Source organism: Panthera tigris, chromosome A2 (assembly GCF_018350195.1).
Source record: "Panthera tigris isolate Pti1 chromosome A2, P.tigris_Pti1_mat1.1, whole genome shotgun sequence".
In the NCBI taxonomy this organism is placed as follows: Eukaryota; Metazoa; Chordata; class Mammalia; order Carnivora; family Felidae; genus Panthera; species Panthera tigris.
Genome location: NC_056661.1, coordinates 71,127,913 through 71,144,822, shown reverse-complemented (window position 1 = coordinate 71,144,822; position 16,910 = coordinate 71,127,913).

Here is a 16,910-nt window from a genome sequence, read left to right as displayed (position 1 = left end):
AAAAATTCCATTTAAAATAACCTAAAATGAGGCTCAGTTGGTTAAGCATCGAACTTCAGCTCAGGTCATGATCTCATGGTCCGTGAGTTCAAGCCCTGCATCGGCCTCTGCTGACAGCTCAGAGCCTGGAGCCTGCTTCGGATTCTGTGTCTCCCTCTCTCTCTGCCCCTCTCCCGCTGGCACTCTTTCTCTCTCTCTCTCAAAAATAAATAAACATTAAAAATAAATAAATAAAGACAGACAGACAGACAGAAAGAAAGAAAACCTAAAAAAGAATAAACTATTTAGGAGTACATTTAACAAAAGAAATGTTAAGATTTATACACTGTAAGCTACAAAACATTTTGAAAGAAATTTAAGAAGACAAAGTGGAAAGATATTCCATGTTTACAGATTGAAAGACTTAATATTACTGCCAACACCCCCCAAACTGATCTACATAATCAGTGAAATACCTATCAAAATCCCAATTGCCTTTCCCCCCCATAAGTTAACAAGCAGAACCTACAACTTATAGGGAAAATGTAAGGGACCCAGAGTGGCCAAAACAATTTTGAAAAAGGTGAACAAATTTGGAAGATTCACATTTCCTGTGATCGAAACTTAGCACAAAGCTTCAGTCAGCTTTGTAAGAAGACATTATGATATTGGCATAACAATGGATATATATCAAGGTGATTAGAATGAAGACTCAAAATCAATATCAAAAGAATTAAGAATGAAAAAACAAACCCTAACTTTTATAGTCAATTATTTTTCATCGGGAGTGCTAAGACACTTCAACGGGGAAAATAGTCCTTTCTACAAATGGTGCTGTGTTATGAGATAACCACATGCAAAGGGATAAAGTTGGACTCTGTCTTCATACCACATACAAAACTTAATTCAAAATCAATCAAAAAGCTAAATGTAACAGTGAAAACTGTAAAACTCTTCAAAGAAACATAGGTGTAACTCTTTGTGACCTTGAATTAGGTGATGGTTTTATGGATATAAAATTCCAATAATGGTTTTTTTCAATAGAATTTTGGTTGAATAAGCAACCGAAGGAAAAAGGAAGCTGACTTCATCAAAACTAAGAAAAAATTTGTGCCTCAAAAACCACTATGAAGGAAGTAAAAGGTCAATCAACAGAATGAGAGAACATGTCTGCAAATAATGTATCTACTAAAGGGACTCGTACCTAGAATATACAAAGAACTCTTATAATACAAAGACAAAAGACCCAATTTAAAAACAGGCAAAGGATTTGAACAGGTACTTCCTTATAGAATATGTACAACAGGCCAGTGAGCACGTGAACATCCGTTAAACATCATTAATCATTGGGGAAATGCAAATCAAAACCACAATGAGATATCATTTCACACATACAAAAATAGCTGTAACTTAAAAAATGGACAACAAGTCTTGGTATGGATACAGGAAAATTGGAAGCTTCCTTCCTACATCACTTGGAGGAGTAAAATGGTACCATTTCTGCAAAGTTCACTTTGGCAGCTCATCAAAACACTAAATGTGGAGTTCTCATACGACCCAGAAATTCCACTCCTAAATATATACCCAAGAGAAATGTCAACACGTGCCCACGGAAAAGCTGGTTCATGAATGCTCACATCTGCATTAATTAGGATAAGCCCAAAGTAGAAACAACCTAAGTGTCTATCAACTGGTGATTGGGTAAACATAATGTGGTATGTACATTATATCCATTCAACAGGATAGTATTCAGCCCTCTAAATGATTCATGGATGAATCTTGGAAACATGCTGAATGACGGAAGCCAGACACAAAAGGTATGTACTGTATTATTCCATTTATATAAAATGTTCAAAATATGGAAAGCCATAGATTTCAAAAGCAGATGAAGAAAATTAGCGGTTACCTAGGAATGGAGGGAGGGAGAAATTGGGTGTGACTGCTAGTAGAAACAGGGCTTCTTTTTGTGGTGATGAACGTGTTCTAGAATTATTGTGGTCATGGTCATCAACTCTGTCAATATACTACAAACCATTGAATGGCACACATTAAATGGATGAATTATGGTTTATGACTATGAATATGATATGAGAAACATATCTATTTCTGAGCTCCAGTGGGATGATATCCAACTGCTCGCCTTTAACCTCCTTCTGAATACTTCAAAGATGTCTTAAAGACAGTGTATCCAAATTGGATTAACATGTCCCTCTCATCTCCTGTTCCCCTTTTAGATTTCCCTGTCTCGGTGTACAACTCTGTTCTCTCATTCGGCTATATGATGCAAAAACCCAAGAGTCGTTTTTTATTCACTTCCCTCTGTTTAACTAAGTCCTGCCCATTCTACTTCCCGGGTTTTTCTTTCATCCATTTTTGTACATCTCCACATTACCACCGTAGTAAGTCTGGACCATTTTAATGGTCTCCTAACTAATCTTTCCATCTCCATGGTTAGCTTTCTCCACATTGAATCAGGATGTGTTTTCAAAATGCAAATCCAACTGAACCTATGGGCCCAGATTCTAAAGAGACCCTGCGTTGAATGGCTTCTTTCTGCTCGTTCAGCCTTTCACACTTGACTCCTACTTAAAAAAAAAAAAAAAAAAAAATCAACAAGTCATACAAGTAGATGGCCACAAAACTGTTAATCAGATTACATGTTTCAAAGTCTTAAAAAATATCTATGCTTGAAACACACCCACTATTCAGGATTTTACAAGTAGGAAGATGATTATGGTTACTGCATTAACATGGATTTTTCAATAATATTTTTGATGACAATGCTTGATAGTATTATTATAATGGCTTTGACTGTAAATTCATGTTTCCATAAAGGGATAGAACCCAATTTTTCTTTTTTCACTTTCCCCTCAAATTTTAAAAGCAGAGGAAGACTTCTTGCAATGGAATCTTATTAGGAAGCCCAATGTGAAATGAGAAAATTAGTTGCCCTGGTAAGATAATGGAACCTGGGCTTCTGTCAGCTTGATCTTCTTCTTAGCTTCTGACCTAGATTCTGAACCATCTAGGGAACACAGCTGAAATCCACTGGCTTAACCTATCAAACATTATTAAAAAAAAAAAAAAAAAAAAAGGAGCAACGCCATAGCTTTAAACTTTTCCATTTGCATTGATAGTTCTTCTAACGTATTTATTTCTGGGAATCTTCCATGTACCTATTTTTTATATCATCAATGCAATCCCCATTCCTCTTTTCCTCTTGTAGTTCCTTCATGTTGATTTATATTAATTTCCATTCCTTTCCTGGCCACCTGTACTGTATTCATTTCTCCTGTGAGAATAACCTCAAGGGTTCTTCATGACAGTTTACAGAAACATCCATCATTTGAGATGCACTTTTTCATTTGGGAAGATGAATGGTGCTTTCAGAGGCATTGACTATTTACCCTTTCACTGACCCTGTAAATGCCGATGATTTGCCCATGGAGCACACTGAGAGGAGCACATAAATGCCAGTTCTCACAGAAAGTCTCCCTGTACTCTTCTACTCAGATGACATCTCTTCAAATATCTGGCTTCCGCTTCTCCAACTCTTCCCCCGCATTCAAGTACTACTGTCTCCAATAGTATGCTGGTAAATGTTTAAATAACTGGCTCTCCTGGGGGGCCAAGAGCCCTGATTTATAGCGTTTGCCTCTTACATCCTGGCCGATTCCAAACCACCAATGTTGCCACTGAATGGCGGAGGGAGGCACAGACGTAAATGGCAGAACATTACAGAGCATGTGCTTCATACAGAGACCGCAGATAGGGATAACTTCAAGAGCGTAGGTTGTAGTAAAACAATTGGGAAGTAAGGAATTTTTAAGTATTTGTGTTTAACACACAGATTTTCCTCAACTCACAGTGGCGTTACATCCATTGTAAGTCGAAAATATCATTAAGTCAAAAATGCATTTCATACACCTAACTACTGAACCTCATAGCTTAGCACAGGCCGAGACCACTTATAAGAGCTGAGAGTTGGGCAAAATCATCGAACATGAAGCCTATTTTGTAATAAAGTGGTGGTTATCTCATGCAATTTACGGAATACTGTACTGAGAGTGAAAACCAGAATGGCGATGTGGGTGCAGAAAGGTGGTCAGTGTTTTGGTTGTTGACCCTCATGATCATGTGGCTGAATGGTAGCTGTGTCTTGCTGCCCTGCCCAGTATCACCAGAGAGGATCGTCCTGCATATCCCATAGCCTGGGAAAGGATGCAAATCCAAAATCAAAGTATGGTTTCTACTGAATGTGTATTGCTTTTCTACCACGCTGAAGTCAAAAACTCCTAAGTCCAACCATTGTAAGTTGGGAGCCATCTGTAATGGCTCCATTACAGCCATTGTAATGTTGGGAGCTCCATTGTAAGTTATAAGATTGGAAGATACGACTCTTCACGACAGCTATGGTTAACAACTGTTTTTGCAAGATTCCTGAAAACTTGACCTTCAGCCCTTGTGACCTGGCATGAACTATAGCCCCAGCACTGTGCTGACCGTGGCAGTAACTGGAGGTGGTAGGGATGCAAGAGCTATCTTCCCACACGTCAAAGATTAGTGTGAGTAGACATGGCAAATTGGTGTGAGTGTCACCTCTCATCAGTTGTAACTTAGGAGTCTATGTTAAAGAGAATTCTGAATTTCGTTATGCAGTGTCCCATAGTTTATTAACAATGTGCCCTGTGGGCTAAGAAGGAGGGTGTGCTAGATTTTATTCCACATATTTTCAGCCCGCTTATAAGCATATTTTCCTACTTAGGCAGTGTACGGGAGTAGGAGGAGATACATTTGACTCTCCCTTCACATCTATGCACACCATCTGCCCATGCCCCACACAGGACTCCTATGGTCTTTCCAGGTACCAGGGATACTGCCCCACCCCCACCTTTCCGTGTTTGCTGCCGCAACCCAGACCCTGCCCTCCACACCTCCTCCTGGTGCTCTGCCCTGCTGGCCACAACAGTGTGCTGAGAGAATGTCACTAAGGACGCTGACTGACATTCTGGAAAGCTCTGGCACTTGATTCCATGATCTTAGCTCTCTGGCTGTCTAGTCCTTGGTTCCATATTTAATCTTTTGATATCTGTTCTGCCCCTGCATTTGGTGGCTCACGTAGAATCCCTTCTGTGCTTTACAGACTTCAGCTTCTGGTTTTTCTCTCAGCGCAGCCTGTGTTAGGCGCCCTAGGCTGTGGGAGAAGAGACATTCTTTTACCTACCTGAGGCTCAAGGCCCAAACAGGTGAGACTTCCTGTTGCCTCTCCTCTGTGTCATAATCCTCTCCCTCCTCCCAGCCATAGGAGTGAGATTCAGTGCTTATTCACATCTCAGTGAGATATTCTAGCTGGGATCACCTCCACAGTGGCTGATATACAGCCTGTGATCAAGCGTTAGTTCTGCAATATTTTATTCAACCGATATGCTCTCTCTCTAGGAGGGTTAAGACTTGAAGAGAGAAAATCAATCAACTGTATTTTATGTAATTCCTCCAACCCTTAGAAAATATACTTTCTTTTTTATCACTAGAAAATGGTGAGCGGGAGTATTAGGAACCAAGGTGACCTTCCAATCACTTTTACAGGTTAAATATATTTGAGAGAAAGGTGTTGGCATTTTCATAACAACTAGAGGCTCAGTGTTTTTCTTTTTTATGCTAACCTTTGGCTTTAAAAAATAGCTAGAAGTTTCTCCATGTTTACTACTTGGATGACAAAATGCTCTTTGCCCTGAAATGAGGCTGAAATCTGGTTAACATGCTTTGAACAGGAAGGTTTCTTGGACTTTCAGGAAGATGAAAAGCAAACATAGGAACAAAAAGAAAAGACAGTGGTTGGAGCCGTGGCCACTTGACAAAGGAAAAGTGTTGCACGGTTTAGCTTCATATGTTTTTATTTTTAAACTAGCATTGAATTCATCAGGTGTTGGGTTTCTAACATCAACCCTGAGATCCTGGGCCTGTCATCGTTAGTGTTCACCTCACTGAGACCAGACGTAAGAATAGATGAACAGGTGGCCGATATCATATAAGGACAACATCAGAAAAATGGTACCTGAAAAATAACTACAAAATTAAAAAAAAGTGAAGGGATCTTCATTGTAAGGAAGTGATGAATCACTGAATTCTACCCCTGAAAACAACACTGCACTGTGTGCTAATCAACATTTAAATAAGTAAACAGATAGATAAAATAAAGGCAAAGAAAAAAACAAAGTGAAACGATCCTCAGAATGCAAATTTGATGAGCACCAAAACACTGATTTTGTGGAGTCTGGGAAGAATAGCTGGGGATTTGAACAGTTCCATTTACGGGCTTTGCTTTTAATTAAGATCTAACTTCATAGCTTTTGAATGCTGAGGGTGGGGGGATGGGAATCTGAGATATAAAGTTTCCGAAAGAAAATGAGAACAAAGGTAAAGAAGAGGGAATGCGGCTGCGTCGCAAACATGGCGTACAGGAAATGCCTTGAATGGAGATAAAGTGGAAGTAACTTCTGCTTCTTATGTGCTATTTACTTGAAGCATGTTTTATCTTAAACGTATCCTTCTGTGTGCTGTTTTCATTATCCTCATTAGGAGATTATGAGAACACTTACTTAGTCTAAAATTCTTGTCTTTCATTCCCTCAAGACTCATCAAGGGCTGGATTAATGTAGAAGGGGAAAGAGTATTGGAAACGAATTTGTTCTTTACTGAATCACAAGGCACATTTCTTTTAAAAAATATTCGTAAGAGAGAAAAGGTCTTTTCACAGTGGTAACGCTTCATATTTTAGTTGAAAATGTGCATCTAATTAAAATTCCATATGACAATCAGAGTATATTATTTAGATACCAAATGATTATTAAAATCATATTTAATTGTAGCCTAATAAATATAACAGATATGTACCCTGGAAACAGCTGTTAAACATCACCAAACTTTCCTTGATCAGTTTTGTTTTCCTCAAGCATTCCCCCGTTACAATCAGCCCGGTTTGAACAACTGTTTCTTGCACACACGCGTGCCTGTGCAGGCACACACACAGAGGCACCACTGATGTGAAGACAAGAGATTTTGTGTAAGTGAATGCCAATCTTGTGAGGGTTCTGAATGATTCAAAAATAACAACCACCACCAACCAAGCCTGGATTTTCCATTTTTACTATGGTGCACCATGTAGAACCAAAGACCATCTAGAGGAGATCAGGTTTGGGTTCCGTTGCAGATGGAAAAGAGGAGGGGTCTGCAGAGTTGGGATGGCTGTCCAAAGACAAGGGAACTACAGCTGCATGGTTTAGCGTGCCCGGCAGTGCTTGGAGGCCCCAGCTTTTCCTCCACATAACTATGGCTGTACTCGGTCAAATCTCTGTGTTACTTTGAAAGCCATCCACTGCTCATTTTCCAAATAGCCAACTAAATTAAATGCTCTATGAGGAAATGGGTTCTGTGTAGCCAAACATCTCAATGCAATTCATTACGGTGAACCTGTGATTCAGAGATTGTAGATGAGGCCATCGCTATGACCAGATGGGTGGGCAGCATTGCAAAAGGGGAAGGGTTCGAGTCTTCTGCTTTTTGGGGACACTTCACTCACTTTGTGACTTCCCAGGATGCCAGTTCTCTTGACTCCAGACCCTTAAAGTCCTCAGTGACAGACCAGTTGAGCCCCCATCAAGGCAGTATCACACCTGATTCTCTTCTTCCCCTGCCCTCTGCCATTCTGCACTTACTTTTACTTTTCTTTCTGTTCCTAGTCCCTTCCCCACCAAATCCCTGTTCCTTAACATCTAGACAAGTGGCAAACTGTTTAAAATAACTCGCATGAGTCAACAAACTTGCAGCAAGTTATCTCAAATTATGAAGAGGGCCACGTAAATGGATCTTCCCCTGCCTCCCTCCCCCTCCCCACTCGCCCTCCCCCCACCTCCCTCCTGTCTCCCTCTGCCTCTGATTTTCTTTTGTTTTAGAAAAGCAATCCAGGGCTTCCGGGTAAGAACATGATGTCAGCACAAGTGTCTAATTCCTCTCCTTCCAGTTCCCCATTAAAATGACGGATAGGTGTAAAAATAAGCGAAAAAAACTGCAGCGGGTGCTGACGCTTGGGAAGGCTGAAATGTGCACACCGAATCTCCAAGAATTTCTGCTGGATGAGAATGAATTGAACGGAAAGACAAACTCGTGACTCACCCTCAGTAAGAGGGGCAGTGTGCAGAGTAAGTGGCAGAGACACGGGCAGAAACCTCCTGGCAACCCATAGGTTAAAGGAGCCAGGGCCGACATGAGGTTAGACCGTTGGGAGGTCAGGAGCACATCTGGATTCTTTCAGTGTGTTTGAAAAGTGTAAGCTGCTCCCTCGGGGCAGCTGGGGCATGAGGCTTCCCGGCAGCCCCGCCTGGGCCGAGGGAGGCAGCCCCTGCTGGGGACCACGGGGTGTGCTGAACGGTTTTTGTGCTCAGAGCTTCAGATGCATCTCGGTTTATTTCCTAAGGATACGTTCTTGGAAGGAGGATTACCAGGCCCAAGGCTATGAACATTTTTACGATTACCGATCAGAAACCGCGCCATAAAACGATTGTGTCGGCTTACACTTCCGCTAAACAGCACCCTGCTGTATCCTTTTTCGCCAACCCTCACTGGCTGTGGACCCTAACGATAGATGGGAAATGCCAACTCATGGTTATTTAATCTGTGCTTATGAACGAAATGGAATTCGTTTCTCTTTTAACACGCATGCATTTCTTCGTTTTGCGTTGCTTTGCCCATTTTTTCCCATGTTGGGGCTCATCTATTTCATGTTGATGAATTGCTATCTATGAGGGAAGGCACCACCTTCGAGAGAACTATGGGATTCGGGTTCTTTATTTCCATATTTTAAGGCAGAGAAAAACCCGGTTCCTAGGGATGGCACACTAGAAATGCAGACAGGTAAGCAAACTGGGTGATACAAACTCACTCATAATTTATGGCCTTGCTTCCTGCCCTTTTCTTGGGCCTGATGGTTTTAGAAGATGCTCTGATTTCACGCTGCTTTTATTTTTATTTTATTAGTGTGGGGTTCTGGGTGTATGTGTTCCAATTGTGACTTTGTGAGCTTTCAAATTAGATCACCTTGTCGGATAAATGAGGAGAGCAGGACACTTTTCTTCCTGGGAATGCTTCAGAAGGAATGGGCTGGCTGTCCATCTTGTCTTGTCATATGTCCATCTCTCTTTTCTTAAACAATATTGACAGATCCGGGGAGACAAAGACTGATTTGCTTATCTTTTTATCCACCCCTCCCCACCCCCAGTAGCCTCGCAAGGTGCCACAGGATGGGTGCCTGATGCATAAATGATTGATAGGAAGGTTTTAAGAGACTGAGGAGCGCGACCCTAAGCAGCGAGGACAAATGAGCTGGGAGCAGAGGGCCCCCAAAAGGAGAAGATTCTGGCAGTCAGAAACCAAAGATAAACATTGCCTGTTTTATAGCTTTGCTTTCGGAGACTTAGGTTCCAGGGCGGGTAGAGCTAATTCCACACTTAAACAAATATATTCTACATGGCTCACAAGGAGCTCACACAGTCATCTACGGCAGTCTAGCAGGGCTCAATTCCCTATTAATAGCCACACTCAAACTGGTCACACAACTCTGCCTGCCCCCCCTCCCTGTGCCCAAGGAAATTCTTATGATCCTTAAGTTTGACGGGCTTTTTTTTTTTTTTTTTTTTTTTTTTTAAGTGATTTCAATTCTGAGAAATGGGAAAAAGTAGCTGGTGCGAGATACCTGGATATCTTATCCTTCGCTTATTTCTCTCCTGATTCCTGCAAATGCTTTACAGATGCTCCCCCCACTCCCCCTACTCATGCCCTGGAGGCATTGCTCTCTTCCCATTTGAAGACCCTAATGAAATGGGCTGGTTCAGAGCAGCAGCAGCCTGCAGTTCCCTGCAATTGAATTCCACTCTCTAATGAGTTCCCCTAAATCTGCCATCAGATGACTTTATTGACTTTCAGATCATAATTAACCAACACTCACTTTTTCTGCAGTTATTTTGACTTTTTTTTCTCCCCATTCTGTGATTGAATGTCTGGACCCAACCTCAGTCATGGATTCCGACAGATATTTAATGACCAGACACCAACAAGGGACACTGTCTCTCCTTGTCACTTCTGAAAGAAATATTACTGGGGTGGGGGAGGGTGGGGGAAAAAAGCAGCCTAAAGTATTTTCCAGAACCACTGGATGTCTTAAAAGGTAAATAGGAGGAAAGCAACCCATCAGTGGGTAATTGACACTGTTTGTGACGTTTTTATTACTTTTCAATTAGAGGAGGTGATAGAACATTCGGTTACCTTCTAGCCCAGTAAATTCTCCAGCTCAGAAAGTCTTGGCTTCATTAGAAGCACATGCTGGTTAAAGTTGTAGATGAACAAGGCTAAATCAGTTGCCACCTTTTCCTTTTTGCTTGTTGGCAGACTGAGATAAAATCCTGTGATAAATGAGCAATTAGGCAAAGACCTCATTATTTTTGCTAAAGGGACATGTTCTGTTCAGCATCCCCCATCATTTAAATTTGATTTCCAGAGCGTCCAATACATTGCCTAAGTTGGTGACCGCTCATTAAATAGATACTGCATTTCAACTCACGGGTGCATGGGCTCACGCCCGCCACCCGGTCCACACGCCTTTTGTAAAGTGTTCTTTGAAATAGCGAGCAGATAGATTTAAGTCCTTCACAATAAAGAGTCAGGACCTGGCACCTAGGGGATACAGATGAGTCAATTAATTAGTGAGGTGGTCCTTAACGGGCTGAGCCATGAGTCCCATTTTCCTGATGGGAGTTTTGTGGCCCAGAGGAAATTAAGATCAGTTGGACACAGAGCTAATTGCGCAGATGTCACTTAAAGGCAATTACCGTCCTTTCCCCTAAAGCCAGGTTTCTGCCTTCCAGCCCTGATTTCCTCCTGATAATCACAACATGCTTTTGTAACCCTGTCCCACCACGCACAACTGTGTATTCCGGGATGGTTTATTCAACTTTGCTGAGCCTGGTTTCCTCATTTGTAGAGTGGGGATGATGCTACCTTCTTCGCAAGGTTTTCGTGAAGTTCAAATGAGGTGCTGCTGCTAAGGTGCTTGGCCCAATGTTCACTGGCTTAGAGCAATTTTTTAACGTGGGAATGCAAGTAATAAACATCGATATTAAGAATGGCAATCTGGGGGTGCCTGGGTGGCTCAGTTGGTTAAGTGGCCGACTTCGGCTCTGGTCATGATCTCGTGGTCCGTGAGTTCGAGCCCCGCATCGGGCTCTGTGCTGACAGCTCGGAGCCTGGAGCCTGTTTCAGATTCTGTGTCTCCCTCTCTCTGACCCTCCCCCGTTCATGCTCTGTCTCTCTCTGTCTCAATAATAAATAAACGTTAAAAAAAAAATTAAAAAAAAAAAAAAAAGAATGGCAATCTGGATTTCATGCCTGCAGATGGGAAAGCCGCTGAGGTCCAGAGATATGTTGGGCCCAGAAATACGTTGGTCCCAGTAGAGACCCAGCAGAGGTGACCTCTTACTCCCCAGCTGCACCCTAGCAGACTCACAGGGTGAACCTCAGAATGGGCAGAGCTCCTGGAACCCATGAATGATGTCCGTGTCTGCACGACGGGGCTGGGGAGGCCTGGCTGATGGGCACGCGCAGGCCTGGCTTCTGCTACTCTGGTTTGAACGATCTCAGACTGCTTCTCTTGGCAGCTCCTACTCTAAATCTGAAGCACAATTTGAGGGGACTCATGTTGAAGTTCAAAGGAGTCTGGTAACTAATTAAAAATGTCTTTCCCAGGGGCGCCTGGGTGGCTCAGTTAGTTGAGCTTCCGACTCTTGGTTTCAGCTCAGGTCGTGATCCAAGGGTTGTGGGATCGAGCCCCGAGTGGGGCTCTGTGCTGAGCATGAAGCCGGCTGGAAATTCTCTCTCTCTCTCGCTCTCTCTCCCTCTGTCCCCCTCTTCCCATTTGTGCTCTCTCTCTCTTTCTAGAATAGAAAAACAAATCTTAAAAAGAAAATGTCTTTCCCAGTTTGTGGCTGTCTGTTCTCTCTTGAAGTATGAAACCCAGAGGAAGATGGTTGGAGATCTTGTGGGCCCAGAGCCTGTCAGCTCCTTGGTGTGGCCAACACCTGGCCTGTGTCAGAGCCTGAGGCTGGGCATTGGGGGCTTGAAGATGTGCCTATGTTGGCTTCATTCAAATGGAGAAGCCGCTTGTAGTTATCATTTAAATATTATTATTTAAATTATTCCCTGATCAGAATTTGAGCGGCTGGAGTCTAGGGTCTAGAGTGCATGTCCTAGTGTCCACCTTGCAGCCACGCAGAGCCCCTGGAGGCTGGACCGGAAGACCGCCCAGGCTTCCTAGAGCACAGCTGTCCAGGGCCAATGTCTAAATCAGGCTGCCCTTTTGGACTTTGGAAAAAATTGACTCATGCAGGCAGATTATCCTGAGAGAAACTTTGTACTGTCTTAAAACAGAGTCCTGTGTGCCGTCCTTCAGGAAACTCACAGGAGACTGTGAGTGATAACTCTTGGTTGTTTGAACTGTTTCCAAAACCCCTTCTGCAAAGTGGACCCACAGCTACATCCAAATGACGCATGGCTGCTCCATCTGGAGAAGCACAGTGTACAGGTTACTGGACAGACCTTGGTGCAAATCCCGGGGCTTCCATTTGGGCAGAGGAGTTTGGGCAAGTTGCCTTACCTCTCCAAGCTTCAGCCTTCCCTGCTACAATGTGGGGGAAATGCTGCTTATTTCAGGGGGTTATGAGGAGGATGGAGACAGGCACTGTGATTGTGGGTAGCACAGGAAAGATGAGGACAGTGAGTGTCCAGTACAAGGCAACAATTGACGCTGTTGACGTTATTATCTCTATTCTACCTCTTCGATGCGACCCAGGAGGGAAACGCTTTATTATACGGTACAACTGGGATAATAGAGGAAAGTGATAGAGCATTGCCGGGCATCAGGGCCAGCAGGACCTCACCTCATGCTCACCCCATCCTGCCTGTTGGGTATCATTGGGCATTTTGCTCAAGGAGAAAGCAGGCCTGTAGAGTGAGGCAGCTTACATAGTTAATTAGCCAGGAAGCAGAGGGGCCAGGATTCAGATCTAGGCTTGCTGGACACGACAGCTCATGCTGTTTCCACTAAGAGTACGGTGTCCACACCTTCCAGAGTCGTGTAGGGCATAAGCCTTTTAGCTGAAGGGTGAGGTGTCCTGCACGATCTCCTTCCTGTTCTAAGCCCCTTCCTTTCTTTGCGCATGTTTTCCAAGCATGGAGTTCTTCTCTTTTCCTAAATCCCTCCTTTTCCTCCTTAATGGGTACTCATCCTTTTCTAAGGTAGTTGCATTCTGATTCTTCTGATCTTCAGAGCTGGGCTAATGATCCTTCTTGGATTCCTAAAGCACTTGCTGCACATAGGTTCATCATCACCCCTGCTGCTCTGACTTGGAAAGATCTATCTATCGGCCTGTCTTCCCACTAGGCTGTAAGCTGCTTGGGACCACATTCATCCTCACACTGTGATATATCGAGCCTGACCACAGTAGAAGCTCTATGTGAAATTACACCCAACTCAACTTAGAATTTTGCTTCCAAGCCCCTGTTCCTTCATTCCTTTATCTATAAAATAGAAATGGAATAAAAACAGCAAGAGTGATTCGGTTCTGGATCTGGAAGACTGCTCAGGTGGGTAAACTCCATACCTACTTAATTAGAGCTTTGCTACTAAATGCACACAGGAAACAGGACACATTGACCAAACATGCCTCCAAAGCACATTTAATTAATCATTAGATTCTTGACTGACATTTCAGGGTTTCCAAGGTTTTCATGTTAAAAATAAATTATATATTTTTTGAACTGACATAAATGAGCATATTAGAAAACACAATTTTTCTACTACTTTTCAATCTCAATTTACAGAGATAATAATCCCAGATTATTAGTGGCAGTTACCATCCGTTCTTCATCCTATCAGACCAACGTTGTCCAATAAAACTTTCTTCTGATGGTGGAAATGTTCTCTGTCAGCACTAATATGGGCTACATACTGAGCACTTGAAATGTGGCTAGTGTGATTGGGGAATTGAACTTTTAACGTAATTAAATTTTCATTAACTTAGATGTACATAGAAATAGCCTACATGGCTGTTGGATGCCATATTGGTCAGTACAGGTCTATATCTTTTCTTTGAATATGCAAGCCTTTATGTTCTTTATAGACATAGATTAAAGAAAACACACTTCATTTATATTGATCAAAAGAGAATGCCTGGAAACTGTTAGTACTGGGAACTTAGTGGTTTTGCTTCTCAGAGATTGTTTGTTTCTGACACTGAGTAGGGGTTTTGTCATTCTGTTCTAGGCCCTTAAGGGAATACGCTAAAAAAGATGTGCACGAACAAGTGTGATGTTGGAAGTAGACTCGTGATAGTTGGGTTGCGATCTTTTTTTCTTTTTTCTTTTTTTAAACTTTCAGTACAAAGAAATACACTCAGGTGGGAGAAGAATATCTTTACTGTATAACTGTAAGTGACATTCTTTAAGAAAGTTACAGAATTCTTTTCTCTAATGCTGATTATAAAGAGCATATAAGTTCTTAGTAATGTAGGATATATTAGTCATTCTTATAGACAGGTGATAGACCGGATGGTAGGTTCTATGAGCTTGATTCTGATAAATTCCATATTCCACTCATAGATCTTAGCAAGAAAAAATTCATTTTTTCTCTTTCTGACTACGCTGAAAAGTTCTTAAAGAAATATATATTAAATTTTGACTGATAGAAATGCCATGGTAAGGAGGATAACGCCACATGAGATATCAGAGCAGGAGGGGCGGGGTGGGGGGAAGTCTTAGATGGGCATGTGAAACCACAGCCATGGTTCCACCCTTTAGGGAATGGGTTGGGCGATTGCATGTCATATTTGGGGATTTGAGGCTCCACCTTAACCGAACTGGCTTTCCCTGTTAGTCACATTCATTGGCCAATTGCACAGTTGCTTTACCATGGCTGTTCTAATGAGTTCCAGTCATGAATTCAATCCCTACGTGGACCTGTGAGTGCAGTCAGCATCTGAAACTCAGCCAGCCGCCATTTGTCACAAGGAGATGGGGGTGGGGAGGTGGGACAGAATGTGGCAGAGGCACTGAGCAGAATACTTACCCAGGAACTACTAAAATCCAACTCTTCATTCACATATAAAAAGAGTGGAAATGATGATGTTCTGAATTAAAACTTCCTCCACCAAACAAACAAATAAAAAAAATAAAATCAGTGGGAGCTTAAATTAAACATTGCCAAAGAAACAGACCCAACTTTTATTCCAAATTTGAGATCATCTTAATCACCTTTACTTACGATTGCAAAACATCTGTCTACGTGACAGATCCTCTAGGACTCTCGTTAGAAGGAGAGGTAGGAGAAGAAACAAAATTACCTTGCCTCTCAATGGATAAGAAAGTCATTGTCTTCTGGATGACTTCGGGAAAGTCAAATTTCTCCTTGGCCTTAAAGTCACTGTGGCCTTTGGCTGAGAATTCATCAAAGCTGATAATTTGTCTGTTGAACTTGACTCAGAGGCCTGTGGCTGCGGGATCAAAATGTGGCCTTTGGATCTGTAGCATCAACATTATCTGGGACACTTAAAAATGCAGAGTCTCAGGACCCACCACTGAACCTGAATCTGCATCTTAATAAGACTTCAGGTGGTTTATATGCACATTAAAATCCAAGGGACGCTATCTCAGAGTATCTGTGCTTTATCTCCTTAGGGGATCCTGATGCTCAAATCCCGCTTGGCCACCAAAGTCCTTGATTATAGAATGTATCTTGCAATCTTTCTGATCTAAATCAGTTTTTCTTTCTGCACACCTACGATGCCCGGCATTTACAATGCATTCCATTTCTCTACTTTTCTCAAAGTTTTCTGCCTGGAGATTTGCTGAAATGCTGCTGGTTTCGCTCTGGGAAGCCAGGTGGCTGTTTTTGAGACAAAGATTTGCTGTGAGTTGATTGCCATCTATGGCTCTGAAAAATTAAGTGGAAACATCTGTTCTAGGGTCAAGATGAATTTAGTTGACACTTAGGACAGATCCCTGAAATCCACACACAACACAGGGCCAGAGGCTTCTTGTTTAGGTTGCTGTTAAGGAGCGCCTCTGCCAAGCCCGCAATGGACATCAATCACTTCCTGGTTGCTGGCTTTTCAAATGAAGGAGAAAAGCACAGAAAACATGCAGCAGCGAAGGGCAGAGCTGTACAATTTTGCGTATAGAACAGAATACAGTGGGAAAGATCTGTGTTTCCTGGATTCAAATTCTCTTCATTGCTTCCTAGGGAAGAATACATTGTCTTAGAACCTTAGAAATATTTTTCATTCCAAAATGGCTGTCGTCTGGAATTTGACTGCATTCCGGCCTTTGGTTACAGTGCCTGGATACTACCCCAAACGTACAGAATTGGATCTCCGCGGGTGGGGCCAGACACCTCTATGTATTGCCACACGTAATCCTGATGCCTGGGCACAGCCCAAGTTTGGGGCTATATTGGGGTATCTTACTGATCTCAGTAAAATTCTGTTGAAGATGATGCCAATGTCATGGTTACAAGGAACCAGTTCTATAATGGGAGCTTTGGCTTTCTAACTTGAGGCTCACCATCTGGATTATCAGCCAAAAACTCTTGCCCATGAAAACTGACCCAACCTGTGAAGAAAGAGGCTGAGGCCAAAAAGGTTTGCCTCTGTGCTCTGGGGCCAGAAACCCCTGGACTGAATGGGGCTCAAAACCCACCTGCATGCCAAAAGGGCATTTTAGGCATTGATTACCGGGGTCGGGAGAGAGAGAAAGGGCGATGGCTGATGGGCTATATTGGATGTAAGTGCAGAGTCTTGAATACATCATTTTGCTTAAGAATCTAATTTCAG